The 18,050-nt window shown below is 64.6% G+C and overlaps 1 protein-coding gene across 1 annotated transcript in view; it reads right to left on the bottom strand.

Moving 5' to 3' along the window:
• The window catches only part of RARA (retinoic acid receptor alpha), an 87,975-nt gene extending 73,642 nt beyond the window's left edge, over positions 1 to 14,333 (bottom strand). The window contains exon 1 of the mRNA XM_032788937.2: positions 14,213 to 14,333. The gene's annotated coding sequence lies outside the window, so the exon portion shown is untranslated. The remainder of the gene's footprint in view (positions 1 to 14,212) is intronic.
• Between the last annotated feature and the right edge of the window lie 3,717 nt (positions 14,334 to 18,050).

Here is an 18,050-nt window from a genome sequence, read left to right on the forward strand (position 1 = left end):
CGGGGGGTTGCGCGGGGCCCTGCGCGCTCAGCGCTCGGCGGCGGCGGCCATGGCCGGTCATGTGCTCGGGGAAACTTTACACGGGGCGGGGGGAGGGGAAGGGCCTGGCCACGCCCCCTGAGCCAGCCAGCCAATGGCGCGCAGGGGGCGGGGCAGCAGCTCCGGAGCAGTCCTTTGAAGTGTCCGGGGACGGAGCGGGGGGAGGACTCTTAAAGGGACAGGGGCCCGCCTTGGTGCGGGAGTGGGGCGGGGAGGGGCAGCAAGGGGCGGGGCAGGAAGCCAGGACTCCTGGGTTCTACCCACAGCTCCGCCCCTGACCTCGCAGGGCGCCCGTGGGCAAGTCCCTGCCCTTGCCTCAGTTTCCCCTCTCCAGCCGTGCCAGCGGGTGGGGTGTGGGGGAGGAGCTGGTGGGCACTAGCCTGGGTAGCCAAGGCAGCAGGAAATGCCGGTGAAAATCCCACCGCTGGAGTCAGAGAGAGTGGGGTGTGCGGAGATGGATGAACGGACAGACAGGCAGATAGATGGACAGGCAGCTACAGCACAGCCAAAGGGTAGCTTTGCACAACGCGTGGCTCTGGGATTTTCCGAGCAGGGGCCCAAGCACCCAGCATCGAGCTGGTGGAGGAGTCGGGCGAGCGATTGCAAAGCGTGGAGTCTGGTTACCGACCCTGGCCCCAATCGGCCTAAGGAAGTCGTTGGGCCTTGCTCACCGCACGCAGCTGCCGAGCAAAGCCCCACAGCGAGCGTGGAGCTGAGCGAGACGCAAAGCACAGAGCCCCTCTCGGCCTGCAGCACGCTCCTGCCACCCGTCGGACCCTGCACAGCTCCGGGCCTGGCTGGGGCTGAATTTATGGCTTAATCCAGCACCGGACGGCCTGGGAATTTTGTTTCACTAGGAAAGGAGAAAAAAGACAAGAATGCAAAGGGTTCCCTCCCCGCCAGACAGCCAGGCCCAGCCCCACTGCACAGGGACCCCAGAGGGGTAGGCCCAACCTGGCCCCAGAGCCGGCCGCCCCCCACCCTGTCTGGGGCCAGCTGTGCTGCCCGGGGCGGAGTGCAAGGCACACTGTTGTTCTCGGATATTAATGGCTGGCCAGGGATCGGAAACCCATCCGAGCCGGGGGAGGGGGAGGGCTTCGAGAAGCAGGCCCTGATTTATGGGCTGTCTCTCTGCTGGGCACTCCCTGCAGGCCAGGGGGCTGGGACAATTGTAACCATGCCCAGCTACCATGGGAGAGAGGCTCAGCTTCTGGCTCATGGCTGCCCACCTCTAACTCATCCCACTTGGGGGGCAGAGGCAAAGGAGCCCCCGGCCCAAGTCTGGGCATCCCTGTGGTCTGCAGCCCCTGCAGTTCGGACCCTGGCTGGCTCCATGCTGAGGGGGAGGAATCAGGCTGCCCTGGAGCATGAGAAGTCAGATGAGAGCGAGGTCCCAGCCGCGACACCATGGCATGTTCGCACGAGTCAGGGCGTTGGCCCTGGTTCAGCTCAGCCTCCCCTCTCCCTGGACTCCCCCATCCAGTTCTGCTGCCTCCCGCGCTCGGCCCTAAGCCAGCACCACGCAGCTGTTACGCAGCAGCCACGTTCCACCCCAGAGCTGGCTGCATTTCACTGGTTGGGGAGTGACACCCCTCCATCGTCGCGACACACAGACGACATGAAAAGACCCTTGTTTAGGCTGCAGTCGGGCTCTGCATCATGGGGACATGCCAGAATGTGTGTGGCACAACCTTCCTACCAGGCCCCCAGAGCCAGGGAAGGGCGGGGACGTGGCAGTTCTGGGCATTATGGTGCCACCTGTGGGGCAGGGCAGATGCCAGCACTCTCACCAAGGCTGGGACCCACCCCACCAAAGAGGCCGGGGGGTGCTTGGAGTCATGACCCCAGGGCCTGAGCCTGCCGCCCTCACTCCCAGGGTGACATTTATCAATTCCTAGAAATGAAACCTCCTGGAGCCTTTTAACCTGCCCGACAAGGGGCCCAGGCATCCGGGAGCCTGGAGTTGGGCCCCCCCTCGAGCCTCTTCCCACCCCCCCAGCAATTCACCCAGTCCCCCCAGGCTTCCCACTCACATCTAAGTCACCCCCCAGGGATTCTTTGCAATCAGACTCAAACCCGACCATTCTGTCACGAGGCAGCTTCATTGCATGCAACCAGCAACAACCGCCGGCACTGCCCCCCAGGGACCCCCAAACCCCAGCACGTCTCGGAGACAACAGCAATGCCCCACATCCCACAGGCACAGGAGCCTTTTCACAGAGCGGGGAAACTGAGGCATGGAGCAGGGCAGTCACACGCCAAGTTGAGAACGGGGCTGAAACAGAACCTGGGGGCCTGTCCAGCACTCCCCTGCTCTAACTGCTCGACCCCACGCCGCTGCAGAGCACTGCCTGGGGCAGCGGGATCCGGGGCAGATGACTTCATTCAACTGAGATGAAAAAGGCACCAGCAGACCCTGTAACAAAACTGCATGTGTTTGTGTGTGTGCATGTGTGCGCGCACATGTGCATATTTGTGTGTGCACGCGTGTGCATGTGTGTGCGTGCATGTATGATGTTTGCATGAACCTGCTCAGACATCTGCATGCAAACACATGCTTACACCTGTGCACATGTGTGTGCATTAGGGCCCCTGCTGTGTCTTGCTGGGCTCCCCAGACCAGCAGGTGCGATCCCGTTTCCCTCCGGCCTCACCCAGTGCCAGGCATGCCCAGGGTCACCGCTCCTGTCAGGGGAGAGGATCCCTGGGGGGCACTGCCAGGCAATGTTAAGTGGGATGAGTTTGGGAGGCTCTGTGGAGCATGGCCCTGGCTGGGACTCACCTGGACACAGGTTGCTGGGGGTGGGGGGGGAGCCCAGCACCCGGACGCCTGGGTTCATTCCTGACTCTCTACTTGACTTTGGGCACCTGGGTCTCTGTGCCTCAGTTTCCCCACGGGGGGAGGGCGATGGAGCCTGAGTCCGTTCAGGGTGGGGAACTGCAGAGCTGCAGTGCAGCCCCCAGGAGCCAAGGGACAAGGTCCAATGCCCCCCCCCACCCCACTGCCAGCGCCCCTGCACTCAGAGAGACCTGGAAGGTGCTGGCTCCATGATGGCGGGTGGGGACACACAGCAGGGGGGGGTCCCTATTGTCTAGGTGAGGCCCCCTGCACTGTGCTGGGAGCTGCCCGGCTTCATGCGCTCAGCCTGCAGGAATGTCCCAGATCACTCCCAGATGTGAGGCAGCTCCCGCACCAGCCACCACCTCCCCCGGCCGGCCACTCGCCCGCCCCCCTGAGGCCCACCTGGCCTCAGCGATCCCAGCAGGTGCCACGTGGACCCCGGGCACGGTCACAAGTCAGTTCCTCAACAAGTCCTGGGCAAGCGCCCCCCACGCCCCCCAGCAGCTCAGGCCCCAGACACCAGCTGCAGCGGAACCAGGCGCGAACACACAGGCCAGGGAGCCGGCCCCGCTGGGGGGGGACACACCTCAGGGCCCCACACATGCAGCCACCCCCACTGCACCACAAGCTCTCCCAGTGCAGTCACAGGAGGGCTGCGGGTTGGGAGTGAGGGGCACCTCCAGAGCTGGGGGGGGAGCCCAGGGCTGGGCTAGCGGGGGCTGCGGGTCAGGAGTGAGGGGTACCGGCAGAGTTGGGGTCGGGGGAGGAACCCCCACAGTGCCGGGCGCTGCCAAGGCCCAAGCTCAGACCCCCCCTTGTGCCAGGCACAGGCAAGGCCCAAGCCCAGACCCCCCCTTGTGCCGGGCACTGCACACAGCAGGTGACAGGCCCTGCCCCGTGAAGCTTACGGTCCTGTGGGCACCTGGAGCTCTGGGGGCCAGGCCAGATTGGTCCATTTCAGACCCAGCTGGTGGGGCCCTGGGGCCAGAGCTCGGGACAGGCCCAGCTCCCATCTGTTCCCAACGCATCCCTGGAGCTTGTCAAAGCAGGGCCCTCACCGGTGCCCCTCACTCCCGACCTGCAGCCCCGGGCTCCCCACTCCAGCTCTGCTGGTGCCCCCCACTGCTCCATCCCATCCCTTCCTCCTCCCCTGCCCCATGTCACCCCCCACCTGGGCACTGCCATCACACACACACATTACATACAACCCCCCCCTCAGAGCAAGGCTGGCCAGGGCCACACTCGACAGGGTCATGCGGGGTCCCCCCCCTTGGCTCCGGTGCCCAGCAGAAGCCCAGCCGTGTGGAAAACGCTCCTGTCAGATGGAATCTGGGTGCAGTCGGTGATGGCCCCGCGCGGGGAGGCAGCCATGGCTGGACACGTGTGGGCTTATGTAAGGAGAGTGCAAAGGAGGACAGGCTGTGCCGGGGCGGGGGCGCCGGAGCCCCCAGTGCAGCCACAGACGGGGAAGGAGCTGCAGGGACCTGTGGAGAAAGGACGTCCCTGGACCTTGCTCCCTGCAACCTGGGCAGTAGCCTGGAGAAACTCACAAGGGAGGGAAAGTCCCGCAATGCCCAGCTGCATGCATGTGCACACGCGTGTGGGAGCAGCCGCCAGCATGTGCACACGTGCATGGGAGTGGTCGCAGGTGCACACATGCGAGGGAGCGGCCGCCGGCGTGTGCACACGGAGCCATGCATGCCCCACACGCAGCAACAGACACACTAGTGAACACACACCAGCACCTGTCCATGCATACGTGTGTGCAGTCACGGTAACACACATGTCCAGTTGCACACACGTCTTGCTCCGCACCCCCCATCCTGCTCCTACATCATTCCCCCCAGCGCAGGGGGCCCAGACACGGCCTGTCCTGCCCCAAAGCCTCCCTGATTCCTGGCTGGAGCCAAACTGCCACCACGTTCTCTTGGCAGGAAATGCCCTGCTCTAGGCTGGGTGCCCCCCACTCCCAATCTGCAGCCCCTGCTAGCCCAGCCCCCCACGGGCTCTGTCTGTTCTGCCATGACTGTGCTGCGATTCCGGGGGGGGCTGGGCTGGGGGTTCCCCTCTCCCCAGCACAGGGGGCCACCCCCGGAGGCCAGGGAAACAGGGTCTCCCGCTGCGTTCAGTCACCCCCACGCGATCTGTCAGCACGGACAGCCCGGCTCCCCGGCTCCCCCGCAGCCAGTGATAAACGGCTCCGGCGCCGCCAGGAGTGAATCAATTTGCGCCATCGATTTTTCATCCACTGCGGCAGAAAGTGGGATCTGAAGGGCCATGGAGATAACAAATCCGCCTCCCACGGCCCGGCACGCACGGGCCCCCCACTGCTGTCAGCCCTCCCCCCTAGTGCCCACACACCCTGCTGTCACCCCCCCCATATGCCAGCCTCCTCCCCCTGTGCCACCCCCCAGTGCCCAGCTCCTCCTCTATGTCAGCCTCCTCCCCCTGTACGCCCCCCATGCACCTGGCTTCCCCTGGTGCCATCTCCCTGCCCCCCTGTATACCAGCCTCCGCCCCTGTGCACCAGGTTCCCCCCCTACATCTGGGACAAGGCCCTCGGGGCCTGGAGAGCTAGGGATTGACCTGGGACCCTGACACTCGGCTCTGGGGGACCCTCAGGGTGAGCCACAGCCCCCCCCAACGAGTTCACAGGCTCCATTGGCCTCACGCACACCAGCCACACCCAGCCATGCCACTGCTGCCCTGTCTATACCATGATAACCCCATGCCTGTGCCAGCCCATGCCACTCTGAGGGATCGGCCCCAGCCCTGCCGGTAGCAGGGGGCTCTCATCAAGGTTCTGTGCCCCCTGCGCCCATGGCAGGGTCCCAGACTGCCGGCACCACGGCCCCTGCGAGGTGAGATGGGGAAGGACATGGGGGGGTCCTCCCATTTCCAATCTCCCCCCCATACCAAAGCTGGGTAAACGTGGGCTCCCAGGGCCCCCTTTGGCAGGCAGACGCCCACAGCGCCTGTTGGGCAGGGAGGCTCCTTCCCCTGCGCTGGCAGCCCCGTGTCGACGCTGGGCACAGGGACCCTTGGGGCCAGCTGCTGGGCTCCCCCAGAGGTGGCTGCATGTCAGTCCTGGGACAGAGGCCCCTGTCTGAGCTGGGTCTGGGGAGTGGATCAGAGCCCATCGTCCACAAGGTGACAGCACGAGTCCCCGTGGCACAGACTCACAGACCTCCAGGTATCCGGGCTCCCAGCCTCCCCGCTCTAACCACCAGACTCCACTCCCCTCCCTGAGTCAGGGATAGAACCCAGGCGGCCGGGCTCCCAGCCTCCCTGCTCTAACCACCAGACCCCACTCCCCTCCCAGAGTCAGGGATAGAACCCAGGCCTCCGGGCCTTCCAGCCTCCCCGCTCTAACCACCAGATCCCACTCCCCTCTCAGAGTCAGGGATAGAACCCAGGCGTCCGGGCTCCCAGCCTCCCCGCTCTAACCACCAGACCCCACTCCCCTCCCAGCGTCAGGGATAGAACCCAGGCGTCCAGGCTCCCTCCCACCAAACCCAGGACCCTGCAGTCTCTCTGCCCCCCCCCACACACTTTCACCCCCCCCTCCTAGGCTGGGCTTCAGCTGCCTGTCTCACCCCTTAGGAGCTGGGTGCCATTTGAGGTGGGCACCACGGTGGCGGGGGGGGGGGGGCGCTGGCTCATCCGAACGCAGCAAAGAGCTCGCGCTCCCTCCCTCCCACCTGTGACCTTTACCGGGCGGCCGGGGAGGGCAGGCAGCAGGGAGCCCCCGGCCCATGTCGGCCCCAATCAGGCTCAGGCAAAGGGCAGGCCGCAGAGCGGGCACCTGGGAGCAGCTGGTGGGGGATGGGGACTCTGGGGGGAGCTGCACTGGGGGTGATGCTGCTGAGGCCCCTGACTGCCCCCCAGTGTTTTCCCGGGGGCACCGGACACCTGAGCCAACCCCATTTCCCCACCACCCCGCAGAGCCAGGCAGCAGGACCCCACACCCAGCCAGCCTCAGGACCCAGGCACAGCCGGGGGCGGGGGCATGTCCCAGCCCCCCCTGGAAATTAACCCGGGAGGAACAGGCATGACAGGTTTCCCCAGTCTATTTTTAGCACGCCAGCCTTTACCCACAATGCCCGGGGGCTCATGCTGGGCACAGCAGCGCCATGGGGGGGCAGCACGGGGGGGGGGGGGAGCGCACTGCTGCCCCTGGCTGACAGGACAGTGCCAGGGCCTCCTCCAGACTGTGAGGGAACCGGGGGGGGCAGCCCCCCAAACACCCCCTGTAGCACCTGCCGGCACAGCGTGAACCCAGGAGTCTGGGCAACGGCCCCCCCACTGACAACAACCCTACAATAAACAAACCCTCCAGCCCAGGCAGGGTGCAGAGATTGGAGCCTGCGGGGCACGTCCTGGTCACCCCTGCAAAGGGTGGGAGCGGGATGGGGGGATCCCCCAGTCTGAGCAGCTCCCCGTTCTGGCTTTAAGGGGGTTTCCTTTCTTGGGAGCAGGGAGGGGGGGCAGGACCCGGGCCGGCTCCCCCTCCCCTGTCACACTGCGTCAATGCGGTTGGCAGAAACCTGACGGCCTTTTCCTTCCTGCCAGCGTCACGGGACCAGCGTTCTGCACCGGAGCCAGGACGACGCTGGGATGAGTCACGGCAGGGACCTCGGGGGGGCACCCCGGCTCCTGTCACCATGGGGAGAGCTTAGCCCCGGCTCGGCTGTGCACAGCACCTGGATATGCCCTGGTGCAGGGGAGGAGCTCCCAGGGCCCCCCCAAGGATGCCAGCAGCCCTGTGGGCTCCCAAGCCCCATCCCAGCCTCCGTGGGCAGGATCTGGGGGGGCTGAGCCCAAAGGGTCCACTGGGTAGAGGAGGGGCAGAGCCCGGGGCCACCCATCGGCCCCCAGCTCAGCCCCTCGCCGCCAGGCCAGGCTGTTCCAGAGACCAGCAGCCTCGGTTGAACCCGCCCCAGAGCCACCCCGCGTCTCTCCCCTCCCCGCGCTCTGCACGTCCACACATGCCAGGGAATGCACAGCTATAAATAGCCCTGGCGCGTTATCTGCTTAACTCCTGTCCCCAGCCAGCACACGGGGGGCCTAGCTGGTAAAGCAGGGACAGGAGAGACATGGGGGGCAATGGCTGGGGAGCCAGGACACCTGGGTTCAGTCCCCTCAGCTCTGCCACCAACTCACCCTGTGATGTCAAGGCCCAATTTGCCCTCGTTGTATGCCTCAGTTTCCCCACGAGTAAAATGGGGGTGATGAGAGCAGCCCAAATCCTTAGGACACAAGAAAGGTCAGACGGGGTCAGACCAAAGGTCCATCCAGCCCAGGGTCCTGTCTTCTGACTGCGGCCACTGCCAGGTACCACAGAGGGAACGAACAGAACAGGGAATTGTCAAGTGATCCATCCCCTGCCGCCCATCCCCTGCTTCTGGCAACACTCCAGGACTGGGCAGCACTGGGAAAAGAGTTACCCCCCCTCAACCAGGCACACTCTCCCCATCCCCGCCCAACCACTGGGGCATTTCCCAGCATGTGTGGGGAGCCCAGGGCTGGAACAGCAGGGGGCTATGGGTCGGGAGTGAGGGGCATCGGCAGAGCAGGGGGCTGTGGGTCAGGAGTGAGGGGCGCCAGCAGAGCTGGGGGGAGCCCAGGCCGGGAGAGCAGGGGGCTGCGGGTCGGGAGTGAGGGGCGCCGGCAGAGCTGGGGGAGCCCAGGCCGGGAGAGCAGGGGGCTGCGGGTCGGGAGTGAGGGGCGCCGGCAGAGCTGGGGGAGCCCAGGCCGGGAGAGCAGGGGGCTGCGGGTCGGGAGTGAGGGGCGCCGGCAGAGCTGGGGGAGCCCAGGCCGGGAGAGCAGGGGGCTGCGGGTCGGGAGTGAGGGGCGCCGGCAGAGCTGGGGGAGCCCAGGCCGGGAGAGCAGGGGGCTGCGGGTCGGGAGTGAGGGGCGCCGGCAGAGCTGGGGGAGCCCAGGCCGGGAGAGCAGGGGGCTGCGGGTCGGGAGTGAGGGGCGCCGGCAGAGCTGGGGGAGCCCAGGCCGGGAGAGCAGGGGGCTGCGGGTCGGGAGTGAGGGGCGCCGGCAGAGCTGGGGGAGCCCAGGCCGGGAGAGCAGGGGGCTGCGGGTCGGGAGTGAGGGGCGCCGGCAGAGCTGGGGGAGCCCAGGCCGGGAGAGCAGGGGGCTGCGGGTCGGGAGTGAGGGGCGCCGGCAGAGCTGGGGGAGCCCAGGCCGGGAGAGCAGGGGGCTGCGGGTCGGGAGTGAGGGGCGCCGGCAGAGCTGGGGGAGCCCAGGCCGGGAGAGCAGGGGGCTGCGGGTCGGGAGTGAGGGGCGCCGGCAGAGCTGGGGGAGCCCAGGCCGGGAGAGCAGGGGGCTGCGGGTCGGGAGTGAGGGGCGCCGGCAGAGCTGGGGGAGCCCAGGCCGGGAGAGCAGGGGGCTGCGGGTCGGGAGTGAGGGGCGCCGGCAGAGCCGGGGGAGCCCAGGCTGGGAGAGCAGGGGGCTGCGGGTCGGCAGTGAGAGGCTGTTGAATTCAGCTGTTGTCCTGGTGGGTGACTCTGAGCAAGTCTCTGCCCCACTTCCCACATGCGCCCTCCGTGCAGGGACCCACAAACACCGAACCATTCCTGCAGGCCAGGCATCAGCCCCAGGGGATGGGGGAAACTGAGGCAGAGGGGAGGAAATGATCCACAGCCAGCGTGTCTGAGCAGGGCTGGAAGCCAGGAGTCCTGGCTCCCAGCCCCCTCCTCTGGCTCCTCTCACCCTCGCAGGGGACACTGGCTAGTTCACGCCAGTGCTGGTAACAGGGAAGCATAGTGATGGGGGGGTTAAGGAGGCCCCTCCCCCGCCCTAGGGAGCTTCCCACCTTTGGGCCAGTGCCCAAGGCCCGGCCGGTCGCTGGCCAATGCCCTGGCCGGGCGCCAGGCGCGGGAGGATGTAGCTGGGAGCAGGCGCCCGGAGGCCTCCGCCACCCGCTCACAGCCAACTTGGCGAAAGGTCGCAGCGAAGGTGCCGGCCAGGAGCCACCCCCGCCCCCACCAGACAGCGGGAGCCAGACTCCACCCAGGCCCATAGGGGGCGCTGGCGGAGGGGGGCAGCAGGCAGGGCCTGTCCCAGCTCACAGGGCCCCTGGCTCAAGGTGCCAGGGGTCCATGGGGGGCAGGGGAGGGAAACTGGCTCAGAGCCCTGGGGCCCCCCAGCAGCTCCCCCCCCGAAACATGGGGCCTCCCAGCACTGAGCATCAGCGACACCTAGCGGCCAGTGGGATTAATTACAAGGTTATTGGTGCCGGTGCCCCTCACTCCCGACCCGCAGCCCCGTTAGCCCAGCCCTGGGGTTCCTCCCTCCCCCCACCAGCGTCCCTCACTCCCGACCCGCAGCCCCATTAGCCCAGCCCTGCCCTCCCCAGCCCTGCTGGTGCCCCTCACTCCCGACCCGCAGCCCCTGGCCGGCCGAGCAGGCAGGTGAAATGCATGGAGAGACGGGGCAGTGCCCCAGGGCTTGCTCCCGGGTCCCATTTGGGAACAGACTCTGGGCAGCTCCGGTCAGCAGTGACCCAGGGAGCTGACCCAGTGGGGCTGGCTCGGGGGGTGCACAGGGCACCAGCTACAGCAGCTGTGGGGCTGATGCCAGGGCCCAGATAACAGGGAAGAGCAGGGCAGGTGGGGGCTAGGAGCCCAGACTCCTGGGTTCTATTCCCAGCCCCAGGCTCACTTAATGCAGCTGCTGCTCAGGGACAAGGCCCCAGGGCAGTGGAACTGGGTGCTGGGCAGAGCAGCTATTGCCCCCCGGCACCTCTCCCCCCTTGTTCCCCTGGATTGTTCCCCCCAGGCCTGTCCTCCAATGGGCCACAGAGCTGCCAGCCAAGTGCAGGGCCCCTGAAGGGATGAGGCTGGCCGGAGCCTGCGGAACTACCTGCTGCTGGACAGCAGGAATGGCAGAGGCCTTGCTGTGCTGAGCACGGGCAGGGACGCGCCCCGTCAACGTCCCCCCCCAAGCCCCAGGTCCCCGACTCTTGGCCTAAAAGCCACTGCAGTATTCCTCAGCTGTCAGATTCGATTAGCTCCCTCGGGCGTCCGATGGGCTGTGGAGCCAGAGAACACAAAATGAGAGCGGGGGCGGGGGGGCATGCGCTCAGGGGGGCAGGGAGGGGGATAGGACCAGGAGACTCACTCTGGAGTGGGGGATCACCCTCCCCCCCACGAGAGGGGAGACAGCTCTGTAGGGGGAGAAGCTGGTCCCAGCCTTGGGAGGGGTGATAGGCAGGGAGGTAACCTCAGCTGTCTGTGCTGGGGGGACATTGCCAGGGGGGAGGGAACCACAGCAAAGGCCCCCCACCATGACAGCGGGGGGAAACTGAGGCACACAGAGGGGATTCACCCAGGGTCACACAGTAAGTCTGAGGTAGGGCTGGGAAAAGAACCCAGAAGTCCTGACTCCCAGCCCCCCCCCAACCCCACCACACAAATCTGATCAAGTCCCCTTGACCCACCCTGACTTCAGCACTGGGGGCTGCCGGAGATCAGGGGGTGCGGCCATTACAGAGGGCTGGGAGGGACAGCAGGGGGCTGCACCGTGACCAGCTGAGCTGGCATGGGCATTTTCAGGAACCCCCCTGCCCCTCTCCCAAGCTGCTGGAAGGTTTGTGCTTCTGAGGCCAAGCTGGAGGCAGCCCAGGGCCCATCCTCTCCAGTTTCCACCCCCCCATCTGCCCAGGAGAGGGTACAGCCCATCCAGACCCACCCTGGCAGACGGGGCCCTTTCCCTTTCAGACAGACGCCGCTTACCCTAGTGCAATCCTGCCAGCGATCTCAAAGCCTCGCTCCTCCCAATTGTCCCCCATTACACAGCTAGGAAACTGAGGCATAAAGACGGACAGAGAGTGAACCCCCAGCTCACACAGTAAGTCACTGGCAGAGCCAGGGATTGAACCCAGGAGTCCTAGCTCTCAGGCCCGCCCCCGCCCCCTGGTCTAAGCCCTAGACCCCCCCGCCCCAAAACTGGCATGAGTCCTGATTCCAGGCTCCATTCAAATGAAAGCAACAGCAGAGGAGGCTCCTCCCCCGCCCATTACTCAGCCGGGGGGGGGGGGGGCTGTTGAGCTCTGGACACCACCCAGGTTCTATCATTCGGGACTGGGAGATGAATCCACTGCTCCCACCGGCCCATGAAGGGGGCTGGATGGGGTCCCCACGCTGAGCACTAACCCCTAGGCTCCCGGCCAGCCAGCCCTGGAGCAGGAGGGAGAGAGATGGGGGGGCGAGAAGGGCTGGCTGGTGCCACAGAACAAGCCGCCCCCCCTGCACGCTCTAATTGATGGAAATCCAGGACTCACCCATCTGCATGACCTACATTCGCTCGGCAGCCCGCGGAGCCACGAGATAATTACACGGGGAGCGGGGGGAGGAGAACCCGCAATGTACAGCCAGGGAGCTAGGAGGCCGCACGTCAGGCAGAGCAGGCCCCCCCACCAACTGGGGACACCCAGGTGCTCCCCAACAGCACCAAGTCCTGCACCCCTCCCCCAGGCCTGGGGACAGATGGGGATCACAGGGCAGAGATGGCAGCAGGGACCCAGGGCCCACCCCACCCCACCCCCCACCTCAGGCAGCTGCCCAGCCCAGCCCTGGCACAGAGACCCAACCCCTGGGCGCACGCACAGCAGCTGGCAATGCCTGGCAGGGTGCCCACACACAGACCCGCTCAGAGCAGGTGCTGGCGGATCGCCAGCGCTGTCAGGAGGAGGCAGATATTGGTCAGGACAAGACAATGGCAGCTCGTTTACAGGACGCAACTGGAGTCAGGACTCCTGGGTTCTATTCCCAGTCCTGCCACTGACTGACTGCACGACCTGAGGCAAGTCCATCCCGCTTTGTGCCTCAGTTTCCCCATCCACAGCACAAAGCCCAGCAGGGGACAGACTCACCTGCCCTCTCCCACAGGTTTGGGACACAAGCACAATGGCAGAGGGCTCCCTGACCCGGCACCCGCTGCACACCGGGGCCCTGGCACAGGAGAGCCATGGAACCCGGGGGCACTGCCTGGCGTGGGTCTGGCCTTGCAGCTGCTAGTGCCACTCGGCCTGGCCTGGCTCCTCCCCTTTGTCAGGCCCACAGAAAGGCTGCGGTGTAGCGGGGATGCCTGCCCCATTTCCTTGCCCTAACAGCCACACAACCAGAAAACAGCCAGTTAGCCTCCATCCAGCGGCCAGAGCCAGGGGCCTGACTGCCTGCCGCTGGGAACCCAGAGTCTGTGCCATGGGACCCCGAAAACCAGACCAGTCCATGTCTAACCAGAGCCCCTCAATTCGTCTCATTGTCAGAGCCCAGCCTCTGCCATCGGAAACTGCCAGCCCAGAGCCCGACTCTACCAGCCTGTTGGTGGGCAAGGAACAGAACCGCCCTATGCCAGGCTGGAGCGTGCGTCGCCGAGGCAGGAGCAGGGCCGTACTGGCTCTCACTGTGGGGGCAGCACACTGCCATGGGCACACACACATATCCGCAGGTTTGTTCCAGGCTTTAATCTCTTTTGTGGCTCCAAAAAAAAACAAACCCAAAAACCACCACCTGCTTTGGCTTTTTGAAGGAATTGGAAAAATGGGAGTTTTTGCCCCAGCTCCCACTTCAAGCCTTCCAGATTTTGTTGGAAATCTCTCTGGGTCAACCCTGAGATGCAGCTACCTCTGGGGTGGAGCTCACCGTGGGGTTTAGCAGCTGCACCAGGGGAAGGGCAGCCGAAGCCCGGCACCGCGAAACTTTGACCCAAGTGTCCCAGGCGCTGGGCTCGGCCAGAGCAGAAAGCTCAGCTCTACAGGGGGCCCGGGGGGAGGGGGGGGGCAGATCCAGCTGTCAGACCGCAGCTGTAACGAACATCACGTGGCTTCAGGGCTCTGCCCCTGCCCCTCGTGTCTTGTTCCCCCTGCAGCCCCCACGCCAGCCTGGCCCTGGAGCAGCCCCCCCCTGCCCCGGGGAGCCCGGGTCGGGACAGGGCTGAGACGGGCCTGGACTTGGGGAAAGTTCACATCGGCTCCTCCCCCGCTTGGCACCGAGAGCTCCGCTCTGCCCTGCCCGTGCGGGTCCCTCCCTCCCCCGGGCCCGGCCGCGTTTCCTCCCCGCCAGGCCGGCGGCTCGCCCCAGCCGCTCCCACTTCTCCTTCCTCGCAGCAGCAGTTTGCAGGGGGCTGCGGGGAGCTTGCAAAGGGGGGGGCAGCGCGCACCCCTCCCCCGACAAAGTGCAACGGGCAAAGGCAGGAGAGGGAGGGAGGGAGCCCCCCTCCCCCCGACACAACTTTCTGGGGGGGCCGGGGGCGCTGCAAAGCGGGGAGCCGCTGGGAGAAGTGTCTCGCGCTGCAGGGGGCGGGGGGCTCGCTTACCTGGCCGGGCCGAGCCGAGCCGGGCCGGGCCGGGCCGGGGCCGCTCGCTCGGGGAAGCCCGCTCGGAAACCAGCGGCCAGGATTCCCCTGCTCCCGGGAGCGAGTGTTTGCACCGTCTGCTGCTGCAACAGGACCGCGCCCGCCCCGGGTCCTAGCGCCCGCCCCGCTCCGCCACACCTGGAGCCTGGGGGGCTGCTCATTGCCAAGCGGGCTCGGGCCACACGGGCTGTGAGGAGCAGCCTGAGCCCCACCCCCCCACCAATGAGGGGGCTAAGCTCACCTGGGGGGGCTCAAAGGCGGCCCTGCCCCCCCATACGCACTCAGCTTTCAGGCTCAGGCTGGTGTTAAAGAAGTAGACCCCCCACCCTTCCTTCCCCTCGTGTTTGCATCCCCTTCCCGCCCCCTCTCTGCCCTCCCAGCCCCCGGGGAACCGGGCTGTGTCCCCCAGGGCCCAGGCAGCTTCCTGCACTGGCAGCTCCAGGCTGGAGTGGCAAAGGCGCGGGGGTGAGGATGTTTTCATTGGCTTCCAGCCGGATTAAATAAAGATGTGAAAGGAAATAATATGCAGGGAGTTTCCCTAAAACACTTCTGGCTCCGGGCTGGGCCACCCCACAGGGTCCCTCTGCTGCAAGGCACTGGGGTGCAAATGGTGGGGGTTGGCAGGAGGGGCTTTCCCCAGCCTGCCCTTCACCTGCTCTTCCCTTGAGCTCACGCGCAGCGCAGGTCACCACCGCTGTTGTCCTCAAGCACCCGGGCTGCGGCCAGGAGTCAAACCCACCAGCTCCGTTCCTGAAGTGACAGTAAACCAAAAGGTTCATAAGCATCCCCTTGTAATGGCAGGGCTCTCTCAGGGGCACCTGGCCCAGGCTGGGGTCACAGCCCTGAAGTAACAAAGGCACCTTTGGGGGAGCTGGGGGGAGCAGAGGGCTAAGGGCAGAGATGAGAACAAGCCACACTCTCTCACTCCTTTCTTTGCCCAAAGCGCTCTGCAGATCTTGGTGGTCATGCCCCAGCCATGCAGAGGTCCAGCCCCACAGATCGCTCGGGACCTACCTACACACAGGAATTCCTGTGCCTGCTGCTGATCTGCAGTCTCCTCTGCGGTGGAACAGAACCCGTGTTCGACCACCATAGAGGTCTGACTCCAGGGAAGGGGCGGGGGATTCAGGGAGGCAGAGTGTAATGACCCACGTTGGACTGTGCCCCAGAGCCCAGCAGTAACACCCTGACTCCTAGGGATCTCCAATGACCACCTGCAGCAGGACAGCTTGAACCTGTTAACGAGCATTGTTAGCAAGATTCCACCCATCACCAAAGGGCAGCAAGGAACAAAGGCTCCCCTGGTTGCCTGCAAGGGGCTTGGGTTCGAGTGTCACGGGCAGATGGCACTAATGCAGTACAGCCGCTCAGCTGCCTGGCCAGAAGGGGGCACCCCCCTGCACACACTGGCACTGCAGTCATGCTGGAGCGCCTGCCCCTCTGCCCAGGCACGTAGGAAATACAGACTTTACCTTCCAGCGTCAATGCCAAGCGGCGCAGGGCAGCTGTGCGGGTGCCTAATAGGCAGGGATGGGGGGTGGAAGAGGGCCCCCTCATTAGAAATCGCTGATGAGGCTGTTGCAGGCTGTGTGGGAAATGGCTGCGAGATCAAAGCAGTCTAGCATGATTCAGAACCCACTTAGTGCCTTTAAAATAAAGGGGGAGCTCTACTGCCAGGGCGCAGTCAGCTGTGGTGTAAAGCTAGGCCGAGGGCCCTGCATGTGCACCATGGAGTGCGGGGATCCAGCCTCCACCCCACAGCCACCGACTGCTGAGAAAAGGGGCCACCAGGCCTGTGCTCCAGGCCAAGGTGGGGAGGGACGGAGGTGTTGGGACCATGCCCAGCCACGGCACCCAACTATCTGCTCTTCTTACACAGCCCAGAGCGTCCCTCCTATGCCAGAGCCTCCCACCAGCTGCCCCTCCTCCACTGGCAAGCAGCAGTACAGGGTCTATGCCACACAGCTGGACAATTCAGAGTCTGACAGGCAGAGGGCAGCTGCACACTAGCCCCATCAGGACAATCTGTTCAAACAGATGAGCCCATTTTGCGCACAAGCCCAGCCAAGCGGCAGAGATGGCCCATTCAGAGGCATGACTAAGAGGCAAATTTGAAAGGGGTCTGTGCCCTAGATCATTTCAGCCCCCTCCTCTGCACTTTGCCAGCCCCTATTGCTCCCCAGACAAACATGGGCTCTTTCCCCTGAGGATAGCTTCAAGCCCAGCAAGGTGCCATGCAGTCAGACAGTTAGGAATCAGCCCATTACTCGCCAGCTCTGCTCCAGCCCCGTGCCAGTTACTTGGGGCCAGCCCCTTATGAGCGCCAGGCCTCTAACCTTCACCGGGTGAGAGCACACAAAGAGGCAGCTGCGTTTTCTCTAGCGTAGGTGGGATACCTCGCTCACAGATGCACCTGGCTCTCCTCTTGACACCAGGTGCAGGCCTGCTCTAGAAGTGCTCGGCTCAAGCCCCGTTTCCATTTAATAGCAGCGAAGCCCTCGCTCAAGGGGATTGAAGTCTGCACTTAGAAAGGGCCGGGTCTCGCTGGGCTTTAATTTCTATGCAGAGGATTTGACTCAGGGGCCATCCCCCCCACGAGCACAGCACAGACACCCCCGCCACTTTGTAGCCTGGAAAGTGAGCGATCAGCAGCAGGAAGGAGCTGTTGCAGTCCTCATTCTCAAGGCCCTGCAGGTGCCATTATCACTAGGGGAGAGCAAGCTGGAGTCTGTTCTACCCTGGGTAGCAACCACCCACGCCAGGCGAGGATCCAGAGGGATTCTCAGGTCCCACTGGGAGGCTGCAGAAATCAGCTTTCAGCTGCTGCATGGCAAGCTGGTGCTGGGAACTGCCGAGGGCAAGTGGCCCACAAGGCCATATCTGCTGTGGTGGCTCTGGCTGACCCCATTTCGCTGCCAGCATCTTTGCAAATTTGCTAATAGTTTGGCCCGCCTGGCATCGGACCCAGCACGGACAGTAGCTAGAGGAATAACCGTCTTGCTCAAGGTCTCTGCAGCCAATAAAATGCAATTTAAATCAAGGCTTCCATCTGTTCTCAATCCTGTGGCGAGCCTGCTTCTTATTAGACAACAGCGCATCTTCACCAGCAGCACTTTAACTCTTTGTCCACTAGCATTTCCCACACTGGGGGACTGTTAGACAGGGATAGACCCCCACTGCAGTAGCTGTCCACACACTCCTTCCCCTTATGCCTTCATAGCGGGAGCAGGGAGTACAGCAGAGCCAGATCAGCGGAGCTCTGTGCAGCTGGTCAGCCTGCTGCAGGCCCCCCACCCCCATCCCCTATTCACCAGCTATGGGTACGGTGCAGGCTCATGGACAGCACCACAGAACCGCCTTGTAGCACAGGGCCTAGATGGGTTCCAGGAGCAGGAACCACACATCCCACTCCATTTAAACAGGGGGCATTAGTTCCCACACGCTGCACTGGCCATGCATGGTGGCAGCTTACCCCTCTCTGCAATGTGTGGGGAGAACCAGAGCACCCCGTAGGATAGCAGAGGGGTTCCAGACAAGTTAGCATCAGTCTCACACCCCCACTGGACCCTTTCGAGGACGGCCCCAGGAGAAGGTGGAGGCACAGCCGGCCCATCAAGCAAGCTGCCATTTTCTCAAAGCTTGTATTATTTTTAACTTAAGCTGCAGAAAATGTAATCGCGTCTTCTCAGCACTGGAGGATCGTTTCAAAGTGCCTGTCGAGCTGGTCAGAGACTGCCACACATCAGTGAGAGACCGGGGGTTTGTGTTTCCCAACCTGTAAATACCACTGGGCCTGTCT

This window comes from Chelonoidis abingdonii, chromosome 21 (assembly GCF_003597395.2).
Source record: "Chelonoidis abingdonii isolate Lonesome George chromosome 21, CheloAbing_2.0, whole genome shotgun sequence".
In the NCBI taxonomy this organism is placed as follows: Eukaryota; Metazoa; Chordata; order Testudines; family Testudinidae; genus Chelonoidis; species Chelonoidis abingdonii.